This window comes from Rhinolophus sinicus, chromosome 13 (genome assembly GCF_057876585.1).
Source record: "Rhinolophus sinicus isolate RSI-liver-muscle chromosome 13, RSI-T2T, whole genome shotgun sequence".
NCBI lineage: Eukaryota > Metazoa > Chordata > Mammalia > Chiroptera > Rhinolophidae > Rhinolophus > Rhinolophus sinicus.
In genome coordinates this window covers 58589864-58603495 of record NC_142513.1, presented here as the reverse complement: position 1 = coordinate 58603495, position 13632 = coordinate 58589864, and the positions used below count along the sequence as shown (strand labels likewise).

The 13632-nt window shown below is 54.5% G+C and overlaps 1 protein-coding gene across 4 annotated transcripts in view; it reads right to left on the bottom strand.

Annotated features, from left to right (window-relative positions):
- Positions 1 to 13126, bottom strand: part of ACAN (aggrecan) — a 47632-nt gene extending 34506 nt beyond the window's left edge. For 3 of the 4 annotated variants that reach the window (XM_019726740.3, XM_019726739.3, XM_019726741.3), the window contains exon 1: positions 12791 to 13125. The gene's annotated coding sequence lies outside the window, so the exon portion shown is untranslated. Of the gene's footprint in view, positions 1 to 12790 lie in introns of all 4 variants that reach the window. The other variant, XM_019726736.3, reaches the window with a different exon arrangement.
- Between the last annotated feature and the right edge of the window lie 506 nt (positions 13127 to 13632).

Genomic DNA, 13632 nt, shown 5'->3' with positions numbered 1-13632 from the left:
GCCCCCCACCCCCCTGCCCTGACCCTACGGGGCTCCCATGTCCTCCAGGCAACCTCCTCCTTCCCCGTGATTCTGCTCTCCCAAGTGTGACTGCTTCTACAGCCACGTTAGCGCTTACATGTTCTCCTATTGTTTTACATACGCTAGCTTTGCTTCATCAAGCGCACTGTGACCTCCTTAAGGCTGAAAGTCAAGTTTAAGTTGAAAAACAACACCACCACCCTCTGTGTTAACTCACACAGCGCTGGGAACAACAGAAATGGTATTTGGTACCTACTTGTTGGATGAATGGGTAGACCTTGGAATTTGGTACACTGGTGAACCAGTAAGATTTGCCAGTAACCAAGTGGCTCTGTGTCTGTGACTTAGTCCTGAGGGGAGGGATTGGAAAGGACCAAGGTCACCCATTCCCCCAGCCGCCAGCCTCTAGCACATCACTTATTTACAGGCTAATCTCCCAACACTGCTTCATGGACAAGACCCATCCTACATCTGTGCATGGAAGTGGTGGCATGTGCACTTGAGATTGGGACTTTACAGCCAGCATGGGGAAAAATGCAGCTTTTCCACCCCACGGACACATCTGGCCAGAGTGACCCCAACTGCAGCTGCTGATTTCCCACATATTCTAAGCAGACACGATGAGATGGTGTGGAAAGCGGGAGCCAGGAAGCTGATGCCAGTCTTACCCCTTCGTAACTCACTGTGGAACTCATGTAAGCCCTCAGTTTTCCCATCTGTAAACTGGTACCATAACGCAAGCTTTACCACCAGGAAAATTGTGAAGGTAATTTTTGTGGATGCTAATACTTTTTTGTATTCCCTTCTTCTCCCTTCCTCCTCTTCCTTATTCTCTCTGTCTCTCTCTCTCTCTGTATTTGTGTCTTTTCCACATTACTGATTTCCTTATTCCTATTTTATTACTTGCTCCTAGATGTAATTTAAATGCTGCCTCATGTGGATGTTCATTTCATCTGCAAGGATAGCAAACAACAGCACCCCTCCCCCCACCTTGGTTCACCTAGGGCTCACTCATGCATTCACCCCCAAGCCTGGGTGTACACAGGATGTGGGTTCAAATAAAACTGTGGACTGTAAAGGAAGATGCTAATGCTGCCACTGCCCTCTCCAGTGACACAAGGCTTGTCACTCTCAGAGCGTCTCTGTTGTCACTGAGTGAGGACAGCCATCCCCTCTCTACAATGAGCATTTTACAGCCAGAATAAACTTACACAGTGGTCTCATGGACCAGGAGTGGGGCAGGATGGGCCAAGCAGGGACGGGTGGGGGACTCCAGAGACAGCACCCACGGACAAAATAGAACTCAGAGCCACGCTGGCACCTGAGGAAGGCTGCATTTCCAAGGAGCTGGGAGTCCAGGAGCTGGGAAGGCAAGCTGGTCATGGGTGGTGCTTCCTAAGGGTGGGGCAACTGCAGCCGTCCCTGGCCCTGAAGCCATGCCTGGACACGGGTGGGCACTGGAGGGCACCATCAGCCTTTCCCCGTGAGGTCCACCTCTCCCTGCTCTCAACTGCAAGTTTCCAGTAAAACCAGTTTAAAGTAGAGAGGTACATGGCACGATTCATGGCTCCCGAGTCACCCACCAGGGATGTGAGCGTTGACCTGTTCCCTTTGTGGAAAAAAACCTGGTACTTGAGACCTGCCCCTTCCTGTTCTCAGTCTTCCGTTCCAGCCTGGGCACTTGGAGGTTTTCTCGAATTAATTTCAGACGTTGTGTAAATATCGGACCTGGGATTTTGGAAAGGAGTGTCTTTCAGCCCAAACTTTCCATCAGGCACAAGCACCTTTCCTGGGGCAGGGATCTTGGGCCAAGAGCTGAGTTCCTGCGACTCGTGCTGACCGCCAACCAGGCAGGACAGAGAGCTCCCTCCCGCAGGAATTTGCTAAGGTGCTAGGGGACCCAGTGTGACTCCTTGGTGGCCTCCCTGGGTCGCAATTGAGCCCAGGTTTCAAAAATGATCTTTGGTAAAGGTTTCTAGAAGCCGAGGGTCCTGGTGAAATGCCTGAATGCCAAAAAAGGCCATGAGATTTGGGGGGTTACAGCCGAATTCCTGGGCAAAGTGAAGGGTCAGGTGCCTCGGATGCAGCTGAGAGGAAACGGGGGCAACTGGCCCGGTCCCTTAAACCTCTGGGGCAGGTGCTCAGGTTCCTGGAGTTTAGTCCAGGGCCAGTCAAGACTAAGAAAGAGGAGTTGTTTGCAGTCAAACCTCATTCTTTTACCCTAGTTTGCATGCCCTGATTCTAGGGAAAGACGTCATCGACAACACCCACTTGGCTCTGGCTGGGCCATGCTTCTGTCTGAGAGTCCATGGGAGCATTAACTGTGAACATAGTGGCTTCTGGGACTCCCGTGAATCACTGGACCAGAGGGCGGTCTTGCCGACTTCCTGAAATGGCACCGCCTCGCTCTGTCAGCTTCGCTTGTCCTGGCCAGGATGGTTCCGCGTTGGCTGAGTGGACACTGGACAAGACCTCTTCATCCCGTGGTCATCCTTCAGTGACATGGTTTTCCTTTCTTGGAGCATGTGCTCTGAAGAGCAGAGCACTCCTTTTTGGCCCGTATGTGGAAGGAATAATTGCTTCTCCTCTGGAGACGTTCCAAGCACTTCCTGGCTATCCTCCTGCCCTCCTTTCTCTTGTCTAACTCCCACCACGTGGAAAACTCTGCAGTAGGTGCTGAGGGAGACCCGTGTGAATCCACCCCTGGGGCTCGCTGCGTGGGACAGGAGATGGGATGTGTGAACAGATCCTACAATATAAGAGGGAGAGCCTCTCTCTGTGAGCGGGTTCCTGAAGCCGAGAGGATGCAGACATAGCTCCTGTTTGGGGCACCGGGGAGATCTTTGAAGAAGAGGTGGCATTTGATCTGAGCCTTGACAGAGGGGACACTAGAGGCAGGGAAAGGGCATTCTGGGAGGAAGGGATCGCATAAACAAAGGCAAGGAGAAAGGAGTAGATCCAACTGGTGTAGGATCAAATAAAGCTAGAAACAAAGCTGGGCCAGATTCCGAAGCCCTCCCTGATGGGGCTCATGAGTCTGGCTTCATTCTGTAGGTGATGGAGAGGCTGTCCGGGCTTCAGGGAATGACCTGACCTGAGGTGTGTGTCAGGAGGAAACCGGTCTCCACTATCGCTGCTGGCTGGCCCTGCCTCAGAGAAGTCCCCCCCGGTGTCCCATCATGATCCAGTCCACCCCCTTCCATCACAGCAGGAACACACACTGCCCGCGGCATTTGTCTGCCCGCCGGGGCACTGTTCTTCCCTCGGTCTCTCTCATCCATGAGCCCCTGTCACACTACTTCCTCTAAAAATTGCCGTGGATTGAAGGTTGACTCCAGATCAGGTTGGCGCCCAACAGCATTTAGAAAAAAAATGCATCATTCAGCGCTCCCCATCGTGCTGGGAGGGGACACCGCTACTCCCCCATTTTAGAACAGAGGAGACAGAGCAGGTAAATAACTTATCTCGAACCCCACAGCCAGGGGGTGTCGGAGCCAGACTTTAAACCCACATCGGTCTGACTCCAAAAGCAAGTGCCCCTAACCAGTTCCCTGCTTCCCACATACGTGCCAGGAATGGGTGGGGTGGGGGGGTCGGTACTGAGGATGGCGCCTCAGGAGTTTGTTCTCAGCATCCAAAGGCCTTCGACAATCGGTGGCCCCAGCTTTAAAGCGTGGGTTTCATTAACAGACATTTGTTAGGTGGCTGCTACAGAAGGAGTCTTCACAGGGATTGGGGTGCAGCTCCAACGTCAGCCTCAAAGCGCCGAGGCTGTAGAATAAGGCCAGAACCCCAAAGAGCCTGCTCTCTGAGCCCCTCACAGCCCTTCTGACTCGCAGCTTGTTCCAGAACAGCTGAGGAAGAGTTGCAAACATCGGTACGCCATGGTGTTGCCTCCCCTCTCTGTTCCCTCCCTTTCCAGCTGTCTCCAGCATGTCCCCAGTTCTCTGCCAGCCTCGCCTGTGTGACTGTCCCCTGTGAGGCTGTCAGGATTACAGTGCTCAATAGTTTCCCGACAGGATGTCACAGCAGCCGCCTTCACGAAAGCACCATCTAGGGACTCAGGCTGCCGGCTGCCTCCCAGCTCCTCCCCGTCAGGGTTTCTTCAGGGACAATGTCCTCACCGCCCAAGAAATCTACCCTTTCTTCTTCTTTTTAATGGATTCCTTTTCTTAAAAAACAACATTGTGGTAAAATACACATAACATAAAACTTACCACCTTAACCTGTCTCTGATAAAAGCACTGACGTATGGGAGAATCCATTATTTATTTAATTTCTCTCCCCCGATAGAACTTCTCTCAGATCTCACTGTGTCTAAAACATGGCAGCAAGTCACAAAGGGTGTTACGGATTGAATTGTCCCCCTCCCCCAAAGAAAAGATGTGTTGGAGCCCGACACCCCAGTACCTGTGAATGAGACCTTATCAGGAAATAGGGTTTTTGCAGATGTAATCAAGTTAAGACGAGGTATTAGGATGGGCCCTTAATCCAATGGGACTGATGTCCTTGTAAGAGGGTATGACAGCCACGTGAAGACAGAGACACACAGAGAACGTCAAGTAACGATGGAGGCAGAGATGGGAGTGTTGCAGCTGACAGTCAAGGATTCCCAAGATCGCCAGCCGCTACCAGAAGCTAGGAAGAGGTAAGTGATAGAACTTGAGGTTCCAACAGTTGTAGAAGCTAAAAATATCAGTGTATTCCTAAAAGCAGCTGCTCCCCGCGATGTTCGAGTGAGTGAATCATGAGCTACGAAGGGAAGCTGGGGAGAGGGGGCGGTTGGCATATGGAGAATGGCCATTCCTCTCCCCAGTTGGGGCATCGGTGCCTCCCATTGGTGGCAGAACATGAGCTGGCCCTGGGTGGTAGAGTCCCTGTGCCATGGCCGGGGTGAGATGTGATGGCTGAGGTGGCCAGGACAGGTAGGGACTCTTCCTAACCAACTGCCCAGTGCAGTTGACAAAGCACTTGCAGTTGGGAAATTGGGTTCCAGTTCCAGCTCTGAAACCAGCCACACTCCACGGCAGGACATATTTTTTTCTAGGTCCCAGATTTCTTGTTTGTGACAAGAGCAGAATACCAGTGGCTTTCAAAAGACATAAAATTGGAGTTATTCTGATAGAATCTGGCACAGGGACCCCTCTACCCCCAAATCTGTGGTTCCTGTGGGATGTCATAGACCCCCTTCCTGCTAACTCCCGGGATCATGGTTGGAAAAGCACTAGACTGAAGTCATTTGTCCAATCAGCAGACTTTCACTGAGCACCAACTACTGCCAAGCATTGTCTAGGTGTTAGAGAGAAGACGATCAAGGCAGCTTTGGTTCTTGGGGGGGCCCAGGAGGGGCCAGCCGCCATCAAGTTAACCAACCAACCAGACACTTTAAGATAGTGATAAGCTATGGAGAAAATGGAACAAAGGGCTGCTGGGGCATGGGGGGGGGGGAGTGTTTATCTTCTTTAAATTGGGTGGTCCACAGAGGCCCTCTGCAGGAGGTAACATTTGGACCAAAGGACCAGAATGAGCCAGCCGTGCAAGGCCATGTGGGAAAGGCATCCAGGCAGGGGGGCCCTGAGGCAGGAATGGAGCTTACAGCCAGTGGCTGAGGGGGTGGGTGAGGGGAGGGAAGACCAGGGGATTGGCCTTTATTCTGAATATATAGGACCACATCTCCAGGTCTGTCTGCAAGCCCCAGAGGGCTGAGAAGGGATATGCAAATAACCTTCAGTGATTGCTGCAAGCTGTAAGGGCGGGTCATCCCACACGGGACTTGCAGTGACTAAGGACAGTGGGACTAGTTACCATTTTCCAGCCACTGGACTGTTACCAGAGCCTGATATGATGTATACAAATCGTACTGACCCCTGTGGGTAAACCCCTGTTGCCCCTGAGGCACTGGGATGGTTCTCCCTGAGATAAGAGCAGGTGGGAGAGCCCAGGGGGCAGTAGGAAGCCGAGCTTTAAGGCAAAGCTGGGACCTTCCTTGGCTAAGCAGGCCACTCCCGCCCCCAACCCCAGCCCTACCCAGCACGCCTCTCCCTCAGGAGTGGGTGTGAAGACAACCCAAACAAGGGTTCCCCACAGCATGGGGACTGCTCTGCTACAACATGAACAAAGCACGTCGCAGCAGAAGCCACACAGGCTGGGCTTAGGAAATGAGTGGGGACACTAGAATGAGGCTGCCTTAGCCTTAGTGGAACTGAGGGCCCAGGGCGCAGTGCAGAAGCACTGGCCTGGGCCTGTGTGGGCCTGTGGGGGTGATGCCCATGGATGGAGTGGTGAGGACGGGGGACAGAGACAAACGTAGACAGGGCACCTCGTTGCTCAGCTCTGGGGGCAGCCTTCACCCTGTGCGGTGCCATGCATAGACTTCCAGGACACTGGTGCCCCCTAAAGACGCACAGTGTTAGGCCCCTGGCCCACTATGGGGTATGGGGGGGCTGTAGGGGGTGGGGGAGTGGGCAGCCAGGCTTGGAGAGAGAACTAGTCCAGAGGCAGGACTCAGTTGAAGACCTGGGGCCCCACCCCCCAGTAAACCACACTGTGTTCCACTTCTCCCCTCCCCCCAACTCCCCTTTTAAAATCCAGGAAACAGTGGAACTAAAATGAGCATCCAGCAGGCCAACCTTTAAAGGGAAGGTGGCAAGTCGGAGGTGGAAAAGGAGAAGTTGGGCCCAGCCTTGCACTGGAATGGAGAGGGCTTGCTGGGTCAATGACTGCGTTTGAGATTTGGGGTTTTAAGCCCTACCTGTTGGGGTCTCCCCTCCCCTAGGCAGCCAGTGGGCCTTGGTGTGGAGCCCCATTTCTGCTCCAGGATCAGACCTGGCCAGCATCTCTAGAGACTTGGGAGTCCCTCAATGTGCTCTAGGGAAGAACAGTCTCCTGGTCCAGTTCACTGTAAGAACACTGACGGAGATTTCCAACATCCATCCGCACACTGAGACGTCCTACAAGAAAAGGGCCCATTTCATTCCGTTTAACCCTTCGGGATGAGACGCTTTTTACATGCGATGCCGAGGGACCATGTCTAGAAGGAATGTTCTGTGGCTCCCTGGCCTAGCTTTTGGGGAACCCTGGCCTAGCTTCATCTGCCTCTCAGGACAAATGTACTTTAATCTGGAGTCAAGGACAACTAATTAAGGAAGCAGGGCCCCCTTCTCAGGCAGGACACAGGAGACAGGGAAGCAGGCCTTGACCTTCTCATTCCCCGAAAGGACAAAGTGAAAGCAGTGGCTGTAGTTTTGCCTGCAGAGAAAAGCAGGCAAGTGACCCCCGGAGGCAGGGCGAGAGGGAGGGGCTTAGAACCAATTGTCCTCAGAGGAACAGTTTTGGGCTTTCAATGAGGGGTTCAGAAACCAGATTGCATTGGAATCACCTGGGGTGATTTTGCAAAACACAGATTCCTACCTCGGCCCCCACCCAAGCACCCTGGGCGTGGGGGCACATTAGGGCTCAGGCATCCGTGTTTTTCAAAACCTCCTCAGATGCTTCTGGTTCTAGGGACCAAATGATGACAGCCTCCAGGGCTCCTTTTCAGCCGACAAACATCTGCTATATCCCTGAGTCATCCTAAAATCCAGGTGTTCCCCTGAGCCAGCTGGATATGAGGTCAAAGTGAGGGGGTTTGGTGGGGGAGGAAGGGAGCACCGGGTGTGTGGGGGAAGGTCAGACCAAGGTCCACGCTTTGCTGGGGAAAAGGCTCCTACGTATGGCCCGGCATGGAGGCTGGGACAAGGAAGCCCAGGTTTTCTGAGGAAGACGGGGTGCTGCCCCCTCCCCACCACCTTGGACAGGTCTCTTATAAAAGGCTTTCTTCCCAAAGCAGCCCTGCAACCAGAGAGGACACTGGAGGCACAGAGCAGAAGGTGGTCTGAGGGTGGACAATGAAATGGGTGGCCCCAGGACAGTCTGTCCAGTTGGGTTCTGATGGGATGGCACAGTGCTCCTGTGATCTGGCGCCTCCTTTTACTGGTCTGAATGTGATGGGTGACACGGAAGGAGGAGCCTCGGCAGCCAAGAGCGGCCTGTGCCCCCCAGGCCAAGAGCCCTCCCCTCTCTGGGACTGTCTCCTCATTGGCATAATGCAGGACATAGGCGATTTCAGGGGCCCCTAGGGCTCTTTCTGCTCTAATGCTTCAGGATTCTAAGGCGGCTCAGGGAAGCCTGGTGATTTCCCAAATCTACCCCTTTAGCTAGTGGATTTCAGTTAGGCTTGAATGTATTGTGGTTTCAACTCCATGTGGTGGAGCAATGGTCCCATTTTACAGATAGGAAAATGGAGATATTCAATGACGTGCCTGCATTGACATTAGTCTCTGGGTTCCTGAGTTTGGTCCTCTTTCCATCCGCTTGGCCTTCCTCAGTACTGATGTCCCGCCTTCACCTACTACTCCCCACAGGATCTCGCCTTCGGGCGGTCACTGCTTAATTGCTGTATCTGCAGTGACCTCTAGAGGGCGCTGTCGCCTGGTGTTATAACTTGACCCTGAACCGCGCTGGGATCCATAGGTCCTGACTTCTGGCTTGTTTGGGATGGAGGAGTGGCAAAGTGGAGGACTGTCCATCTGGGTTTTGTTGCTACTCTCCTAGTCAAGAATTGAAAGGAATTTATAATGCAATGGTCCATTCATTTACTCATTCATTCATTCAACCAGCCAGTCTGTGTGTGTCACGCACCGGATAAGGCACAGAGCACACCAGATACTAAAGGTTCCTGATTAGACCTCATAGGCACCCCCACAAGGCACCTTCCCGGACAGTAATTTTTCACTGGGTCTTGACCTGTGAAGGCAGGCCTGAGCATCTCCATCTTACAGATAAGGAACCCAAGGCTCAGAGAGGTAAAGCGATTTCCTCACGTCACACAGCAATCAGTGCCCTGTTCATTCGGCTCCAAGTCCAGTGTACACACTGTAGGATACACACATTGAGCAAAGCCTTCCCCCTTCTCATCCCTTGCTGGGAGCTGTGTGTTTGTGGAGGTGCTGACCTGCACCTCCATCCCTAAGCAGACAGTATTACTGTGGCAGCCATGCCCCTTCTTTGGCCTCTCTATCCCATGTCTACACCTGCTGCTGCTGTAATTTTCCATCGTGGAACCTTCAACAGCCTCAAAGATAATAATAACAGCTGCTATTTTATTGTAGGCCTACTTTGTGCCAGGTCCTTTATTTGTTTTATCTTGAACTCTCTCAATCATCCCACAAGGCCCATTTCACAGATGCAGAAACTGAGGTGCAGATAGGATAAGTAACTTGCTCAAGAGCTCACAGCTGGGATTTCAACCTAGATCTAGGCTGCCAAATTCCAAGTTCTTTCTACTTTACCACAGTGGTCTCAGCTTTTTTCTCTCTTTTCTTTCATTGTCCACCCTTCCCTGCCTGCCAAACTCTCCCTTCTTGCCCTCCCACCCTCAGTCTTCCGGCTGTTGCACACAGTTGGGGGTGGCCTGACTCAATGACTATGTGAAGGTCTGGGTTTTTCAACCTTGGCACTATGGACATTTTGGGCCAAATAATTCTCTATTGTTTGGAGGAAGGTGCTGTCCCCTGCATTACAACTATTTACCAGCATCCATGATCTCTGCCCACCACACCAGATGCCAGTGGTAGCACCCCTCTCTCAGGGTGACAACAAAAAATATCTCCAGACATGGCTGAATATTCCCTGGGGGGCAAAACAGCTCCCCAGTTGAGAATCACTGCTTTATAGAAATGAGGGGTCAGCGGTGATAGCCTGCCTTCCCCATTAGACTATGAACAGCTGGAAGGCAGGAAGGGTGAATTCTATTCACTGCTACCCACACCTAGCACAGTGCCTAGTGCAAGCGCTGCTGAAAGGAGAATGAATGAATGAATGAATGAATGAATGAATGAATGGTTTCTGAGGACAAGGTATGTTTTAGGACGAGGGCCTGAAGGCCTAGGTTCCCATCAGGAGCCTCACCGACCTGCTCTGGGCTGGTTTGGGGCACACACCTTCTCCTCTCTGGGCCTCCGTCCCCTTTGCAATCTCTTAAATGAGGGTCATCACAGGTCCTGAAGGCCCTGGACATCAGTGGTCCGGGAATGTCCGCGTTCTACCTCAGAGGCCCAGAGTCTAGGGGCTGAGGAGGGGCTGTCTCTCAGGCCGGACATTTCAGGTCTGCCCAGTTCTGAGTTTCTCCTTCTTACCCTCACCCCTTAAGTCAAGTCAGTTACAGAGAGACGGGCAAGTGCCCCCCACCCCCAGGTGACTTTATGTAGGAGAGGTGGCTTCTTTTCTGGGTGTGTGTCTTAAAAGGAAAAACATGTAACCTCAAAGGTAACCAAATATCCAAACCGTGATGCCCAGCATCACACACCCCAAATCCACTATTCACGAGTTTAACAAAAAGCTTCTTTAGGATACACTGTAAGGCCATTGAGATGGAGAAAAGTCACCTCTCACAGGCCCAAGCCAGCCCACAGGGCCCGCCCTCCCAGCACACACACACACACACACACACACACACACACACACACACACTCAGCCGCTTACAAGGAGGCTCAGAGTTTTTAAAAGTAAACTCCACCATTTCCGTTCTTGCCCTGGATTCAACTTTTGAAAAAAGGAACCGTTTTCTCTACAAATTCCCCCTCTCTCTGGTCCTCCCCTTGCCTCACGACTGCTCCCCACCTCTAACCCTACCATGGCCCCCACCCCCAGCAGCCCCTCCTCCGCAATCTTGACTCATCTCCAACAGTGCCCAGGGGCCCAGACCCCGTTGCAGGGATGGGGGTGTCCTGTCAGGTCTTGGGGATGCAGAGCCGCTCCTCTCAGGGGAGAAGCCACAGAGACAGCCCCCACTTTGCCTCATTGAACAGGCTTCTTTAAGGAAGGAGGGCAGCAGTGTAGCTCCCATGGCCAAGAGGACAGCCGGTGACAGCAGGAGAGGACCACTCCTGTTTCCAAGATGGTACCACCCAACGTCCCCTTTCCCAGGGCTGGCTGTTGGCCCTGTCACCTCTCCTGCTTCCCGCGCAAGCAGGCCTGTCCTTCATCACGTCTTGCTTCTTCCCTGACTCTGGGACCTCTCCCTCCAACTTCCCGTTCACTGCCACCCCCAGCTTCCTTCCACCGCTCGCTGCCTTCACTCCCAAGACAGGTAAGGGTCCAGTCCAGGTGTTAGTATAGGCACAGCATGGATGCCCCACTGTCTGCCACCTGGCAATAAGGGGCAGGACATTTCTCAGAGACAGAAACATCACTGAGATCAGTGCCTTTTACACTTTTTTGACCACAACCTGCAGTAAGAAACACATTATACAAATCTGTATATATTTGTGTAGATACATATTTTTTCTTTCTGGTTAGAAACATTCTCCCCCATCTCGATTCCCCCACCCCCAACAAGCCTTCGGGGGTTTCCTCCCCCACTACCCTTCCATTGCTAGGCAGTCTCTTCCCCGGCTCAGTGATTCACGGGCCAAACACTCCTACATGGGTGTTCACAGCGCCTCCTAAACCGCCTTGCCCAGGGGCACAGGCAACCTGATTCCCTTTCTCCTTGGTAACCCAGAGGGCAGGGAAGACAGACAAGGATTCGCGCCCAGACTTCTGGACTCTTAAATCAGGACTGCCCCTAAGTCACAAGGAAACCGTTATGAAGTCATAGCAGGTTTCTGGGCGCACTTTCCAGCAGCATGAGATGAGATGGGTGTTTCCAAGGTCCAGGGTCCCTCATACTGTCGGACACCCACCCACTGCAGCATCCAGAACCAGAACCCTCACACTAAGTCCATTCAACTTTGTATCTTCCTTCTTTTCCTCCTGGCTGCCACCCCCAGAGAACTGGAATTTACGCATCAAGCAAAATGCAGGGACCTGGGCTCCTTAGCGGTGAAACCCTACAAGAATCCTATCAGAATTCCACTCACCACTTCAAGGAGGAGAATGATGGAAAAGTTTGGGTTGGATCATGTCTCCCAACAGGAGACCCCCCCCCCCCCCCATCACACACAGTTTGCTCTGGCCTAGAATGTGGGTTGCAGCTGACATATTGACAGCCACCCATCTGACCCCAGGGTTAGACAGGGTTCCTGCTCCACCGTCACTGGCTTCATCTGAAGAGGAACCCAAGACAGAGAAACTGCCCTGGCTCATGTGGCCTCATCTCCCCTCCTCTTCCTTAAGCAATGCACTTTCTTGGTGGCAAGTTCAGAGCACTTCTGGCGGCTTTCCCACATCTTTGGGTCCTTGTGGCTCCTGGATTAGGCCAAGGGGCCAAGGGAGTGGAACCCAATGAAGGGTTCTCTCGGCCTCATTTAATCACCTGCTGTGTACCTGACACACTGGCCAGGTCGTTTGGTCCATTCCCCAGCCATCCTGCCAAGGGGCCCCCTCCCCACGGATAGCGCGCAGGCCCAGGCTCTGCAGACGAAACAGCGCCCCCAGCTCGCAAGTAGCACCGCGAGATTTGAACCCGCACTCTTCCCAGACTCTGAAGCGGCTGCCCAGTCAACTATGGCTCCTCTCAGACCCCGGGACTCAACACACCGGAGTTGGCGTAAAAACTCCCTCTTCTCTATTCTTTAATTTGGGGGCCAGGGGACCAGGGACCCTCCTCCTGTGTTCCTTCGCCCCATTCGCTCGGAGTCTGCAACAGCCAGAAAGTTTGCTCGACTCCACGGCGGACGCAGCTGGTGATGTCAGGGTCCCCAGCACACCCCTCCCCGAGGGGAGACTGAGGCAGCGCAGCCACGCGGGCGCCCGGGCGAGCCTCTCTCAGAGGGAAGGAGACAGTTACCTTGAAGAGTTGCACTACGTTCTCCAAGAACTTCAATCCCGTCCACCTGGCGAGGCAGCGGGGCTCCTGGGCCGGGGAGGCCGGTCTCGCGGCGCAGCGGAGAGACGCTCTGCGCGGGCGCCGCGCACCCCTGCTCCTGTCGGCGTCCTGTCCGCAGGTCCCCTCTCAGGCGGTGGCCGCGGCGGCAGCGGCTGGGTTGCGGAGTCCCGGCTGGCTGAGGGTAGGGACACTGAAAGGTGCCCGGAGTCCCCTGGCACCCGCGTCGGAAGCCGGCCGGCGAGGTGCGGAGAGAGAGACCTTGAGCAGCGCGGCGCGTCCTCAGCTCTGGGAGAGCCCCCTCAGGAGCGGCGGGGAGGTAGGTGGGCGGGCATGCGGGCGGGCATGGCGCGCGGTGACACATATACACGGGGCGGGCGGGGAGGGGGCGCGCGCCGAGGGAAACCCCACCCCCGGGGGACCCGGCGAGGGGGGGCGGGCGGAGGCGTCTGGCGCGCGCTGGACCCCGGCTCCGGGCGGGCGGGCGCGTCGCTGGGGAAGCCGCCGGGCGCGCAGGGCGCGGGAGGAGCGCTCCCGCCGCGGCGCGGACCCGCAGCGCCCGGCCGGCGGGAGGCAGGCGGCGCGGGAAGGGCTGAGGGCCGGTGTCTGCAATGCGGTCGGCAGCTCCGCAGTCGGAGGGGCCCGGGAGGGCTGCACTCGCACAGCTGCCCACAGCGGGCCGGGCGGCCGCGGCGGGACGGGGCTCCCGGGCGTCCCGCGCGGGGTCTGCAGCTGAGGCCAGCAAGACAGTGTGTGTGTGTGTGTGTGTGGGGGGGGCTACTCGCAGGTCCCGATTTCGAAGGACC